We start from the raw sequence: 6,190 nt of genomic DNA on the forward strand, positions 1-6,190 counted from the left end.
TGTTGATAAAGACGAACATACTGTATGTTGATAAAGACGAACATACTGCATGTTGATAAAGACGAACATACTGCATGTTGATAAAGACGAACATACTGTATGTTGATAAAGACGAACATACTGCATGTTGATAAAGACGAACATACTGTATGTTGATAAAGACGAACATACTGCATGTTGATAAAGACGAACATACTGCATGTTGATAAAGACGAACATACTGCATGTTGATAAAGACAGAACATACTGTATGTTGATAAAGACGAACATACTGCATGTTGATAAAAGACGAACATACTGCATGTTGATAAAGACGAACATACTGCATGTTGATAAAGACGAACATACTGTATGTTGATAAAGACGAACATACTGCATGTTGATAAAGACGAACATACTGCATGTTGATAAAGACGAACATACTGCATGTTGATAAAGACGAACATACTGCATGTTGATAAAGACGAACATACTGCATGTTGATAAAGACGAACATACTGTATGTTGATAAAGACGAACATACTGCATGTTGATAAAGACGAACATACTGCATGTTGATAAAGACGAACATACTGCATGTTGATAAAGACGAACATACTGCATGTTGATAAAGACGAACATACTGCATGTTGATAAAGACGAACATACTGCATGTTGATAAAGACGAACATACTGCATGTTGATAAAGACGAACATACTGCATGTTGATAAAGACGAACATACTGTATGTTGATAAAGACGAACATACTGCATGTTGATAAAGACGAACATACTGCATGTTGATAAAAGACGAACATACTGCATGTTGATAAAGACGAACATACTGCATGTTGATAAAGACGAACATACTGCATGTTGATAAAGACGAACATACTGCATGTTGATAAAGACGAACATACTGCATGTTGATAAAGACGAACATACTGTATGTTGATAAAGACGAACATACTGCATGTTGATAAAGACGAACATACTGTATGTTGATAAAGACGAACATACTGCATGTTGATAAAGACGAACATACTGCATGTTGATAAAGACGAACATACTGCATGTTGATAAAGACGAACATACTGCATGTTGATAAAGACGAACATACTGTATGTTGATAAAGACGAACATACTGTATGTTGATAAAGACGAACATACTGCATGTTGATAAAGACGAACATACTGCATGTTGATAAAGACGAACATACTGTATGTTGATAAAGACGAACATACTGCATGTTGATAAAGACGAACATACTGCATGTTGATAAAGACGAACATACTGCATGTTGATAAAGACGAACATACTGCATGTTGATAAAGACGAACATACTGCATGTTGATAAAGACGAACATACTGCATGTTGATAAAGACGAACATACTGCATGTTGATAAAGACGAACATACTGCATGTTGATAAAGACGAACATACTGCATGTTGATAAAGACGAACATACTGCATGTTGATAAAGACGAACATACTGCATGTTGATAAAGACGAACATACTGCATGTTGATAAAGACGAACATACTGCATGTTGATAAAGACGAACATACTGCATGTTGAAAAAGACGAACATACTGTATGTTGATAAAGACGAACATACTGCATGTTGATAAAGACGAACATACTGCATGTTGATAAAGACGAACATACTGCATGTTGATAAAGACGAACATACTGCATGTTGATAAAGACGAACATACTGCATGTTGATAAAGACGAACATACTGTATGTTGATAAAGACGAACATACTGCATGTTGATAAAGACGAACATACTGCATGTTGATAAAGACGAACATACTGCATGTTGATAAAGACGAACATACTGCATGTTGATAAAGACGAACATACTGCATGTTGATAAAGACGAACATACTGCATGTTGATAAAGACGAACATACTGTATGTTGATAAAGACGAACATACTGCATGTTGATAAAGACGAACATACTGCATGTTGATAAAGACGAACATACTGCATGTTGATAAAGACGAACATACTGCATGTTGATAAAGACGAACATACTGCATGTTGATAAAGACGAACATACTGCATGTTGATAAAGACGAACATACTGCATGTTGATAAAGACGAACATACTGCATGTTGATAAAGACGAACATACTGCATGTTGATAAAGACGAACATACTGTATGTTGATAAAGACGAACATACTGCATGTTGATAAAGACGAACATACTGCATGTTGATAAAGACGAACATACTGCATGTTGATAAAGACGAACATACTGCATGTTGATAAAGACGAACATACTGCATGTTGATAAAGACGAACATACTGCATGTTGATAAAGACGAACATACTGTATGTTGATAAAGACGAACATACTGCATGTTGATAAAGACGAACATACTGCATGTTGATAAAGACGAACATACTGCATGTTGATAAAGACGAACATACTGCATGTTGATAAAGACGAACATACTGTATGTTGATAAAGACGAACATACTGCATGTTGATAAAGACGAACATACTGTATGTTGATAAAGACGAACATACTGCATGTTGATAAAGACGAACATACTGCATGTTGATAAAGACGAACATACTGCATGTTGATAAAGACGAACATACTGTATGTTGATAAAGACGAACATACTGCATGTTGATAAAGACGAACATACTGTATGTTGATAAAGACGAACATACTGTATGTTGATAAAGACGAACATACTGTATGTTGATAAAGACGAACATACTGCATGTTGATAAAGACGAACATACTGCATGTTGATAAAGACGAACATACTGCATGTTGATAAAGACGAACATACTGCATGTTGATAAAGACGAACATACTGCATGTTGATAAAGACGAACATACTGTATGTTGATAAAGACGAACATACTGCATGTTGATAAAGACGAACATACTGCATGTTGATAAAGACGAACATACTGCATGTTGATAAAGACGAACATACTGCATGTTGATAAAGACGAACATACTGCATGTTGATAAAGACGAACATACTGCATGTTGATAAAGACGAACATACTGTATGTTGAACATAATGTTGATAAAGACGAACATACTGCATGTTGATAAAGACGAACATACTGCATGTTGATAAAGACGAACATACTGCATGTTGATAAAGACGAACATACTGCATGTTGATAAAGACGAACATACTGCATGTTGATAAAGACGAACATACTGCATGTTGATAAAGACGAACATACTGCATGTTGATAAAGACGAACATACTGCATGTTGATAAAGACGAACATACTGCATGTTGATAAAGACGAACATATGTTGATAAAGACGAACATACTGCATGTTGATAAAGACGAACATACTGCATGTTGATAAAGACGAACATACTGCATGTTGATAAAGACGAACATACTGCATGTTGATAAAGACGAACATACTGCATGTTGATAAAGACGAACATACTGCATGTTGATAAAGACGAACATACTGTATGTTGATAAAGACGAACATACTGCATGTTGATAAAGACGAACATACTGCATGTTGATAAAGACGAACATACTGAACATGTTGTTGAAAGACGAACATACTGCATGTTGATAAAAGACGAACATACTGCATGTTGATAAAAGACGAACATACTGCATGTTGATAAAGACGAACATACTGCATGTTGATAAGACGAACATACTGCATGTTGATAAAGACGAACATACTGCATGTTGATAAAGACGAACATACTGCATGTTGATAAAGACGAACATACTGCATGTTGATAAAGACGAACATACTGCATGTTGATAAAGACGAACATACTGCATGTTGATAAAGACGAACATACTGCATGTTGATAAAGACGAACATACTGCATGTTGATAAAGACGAACATACTGCATGTTGATAAAGACGAACATACTGCATGTTGATAAAGACGAACATACTGCATGTTGATAAAGACGAACATACTGTATGTTGATAAAGACGAACATACTGCATGTTGATAAAGACGAACATACTGCATGTTGATAAAGACGAACATACTGCATGTTGATAAAGACGAACATACTGTATGTTGATAAAGACGAACATACTGCATGTTGATAAAGACGAACATACTGCATGTTGATAAAGACGAACATACTGCATGTTGATAAAGACGAACATACTGTATGTTGATAAAGACGAACATACTGCATGTTGATAAAGACGAACATACTGCATGTTGATAAAGACGAACATACTGCATGTTGATAAAGACGAACATACTGCATGTTGATAAAGACGAACATACTGCATGTTGATAAAGACGAACATACTGCATGTTGATAAAGACGAACATACTGCATGTTGATAAAGACGAACATACTGCATGTTGATAAAGACGAACATACTGCATGTTGATAAAGACGAACATACTGCATGTTGATAAAGACGAACATACTGCATGTTGATAAAGACGAACATACTGCATGTTGATAAAGACGAACATACTGCATGTTGATAAAGACGAACATACTGCATGTTGATAAAGACGAACATACTGCATGTTGATAAAGACGAACATACTGCATGTTGATAAAGACGAACATACTGCATGTTGATAAAGACGAACATACTGCATGTTGATAAAAGACGAACATACTGCATGTTGATAAAGACGAACATACTGCATGTTGATAAAAGACGAACATACTGCATGTTGATAAAGACGAACATACTGCATGTTGATAAAGACGAACATACTGTATGTTGATAAAGACGAACATACTGCATGTTGATAAAGACGAACATACTGCATGTTGATAAAGACGAACATACTGCATGTTGATAAAGACGAACATACTGCATGTTGATAAAGACGAACATACTGCATGTTGATAAAGACGAACATACTGTATGTTGATAAAGACGAACATACTGCATGTTGATAAAGACGAACATACTGCATGTTGATAAAGACGAACATACTGCATGTTGATAAAGACGAACATACTGCATGTTGATAAAGACGAACATACTGCATGTTGATAAAGACGAACATACTGCATGTTGATAAAGACGAACATACTGCATGTTGATAAAGACGAACATACTGCATGTTGATAAAGACGAACATACTGCATGTTGATAAAGACGAACATACTGCATGTTGATAAAAGAGAACATACTGCATGTTGATAAAGACGAACATACTGCATGTTGATAAGACGAACATACTGTATGTTGATAAAGACGAACATACTGCATGTTGATGAACATACTGCATGTTGATAAAGACGAACATACTGCATGTTGATAAAGACGAACATACTGTATGTTGATAAAGACGAACATACTGCATGTTGATAAAGACGAACATACTGCATGTTGATAAAGACGAACATACTGCATGTTGATGAAAAGACGAACATACTGCATGTTGATAAAGACGAACATACTGCATGTTGATAAAGACGAACATACTGCATGTTGATAAAGACGAACATACTGTATGTTGATAAAGACGAACATACTGCATGTTGATAAAGACGAACATACTGTATGTTGATAAAGACGAACATACTGCATGTTGATAAAGACGAACATAATGTTGATAAAGACGAACATACTGCATGTTGATAAAGACGAACATACTGCATGTTGATAAAGACGAACATACTGCATGTTGATAAAGACGAACATACTGCATGTTGATAAAGACGAACATACTGCATGTTGATAAAGACGAACATACTGCATGTTGATAAAGACGAACATACTGTATGTTGATAAAGACGAACATACTGCATGTTGATAAAGACGAACATACTGTATGTTGATAAAAACGAACATACTGCATGTTGATAAAGACGAACATACTGCATGTTGATAAAGACGAACATACTGCATGTTGATAAAGACGAACATACTGTATGTTGATAAAGACGAACATACTGATGTTGATAAAGACGAACATACTGCATGTTGATAAAGACGAACATACTGCATGTTGATAAAGACGAACATACTGCATGTTGATAAAGACGAACATACTGCATGTTGATAAAGACGAACATACTGCATGTTGATAAAGACGAACATACTGCATGTTGATAAAGACGAACATACTGCATGTTGATAAAGACGAACAAAGACGAACATACTGCATGTTGATAAAGAGACATACTGCATGTTGATAAAGACGAACATACTGCATGTTGATAAAGACGAACATACTGTAT

Source organism: Tachypleus tridentatus, unplaced genomic scaffold (assembly GCF_004210375.1).
Source record: "Tachypleus tridentatus isolate NWPU-2018 unplaced genomic scaffold, ASM421037v1 Hic_cluster_1, whole genome shotgun sequence".
Taxonomy (NCBI): Eukaryota; Metazoa; Arthropoda; class Merostomata; order Xiphosura; family Limulidae; genus Tachypleus; species Tachypleus tridentatus.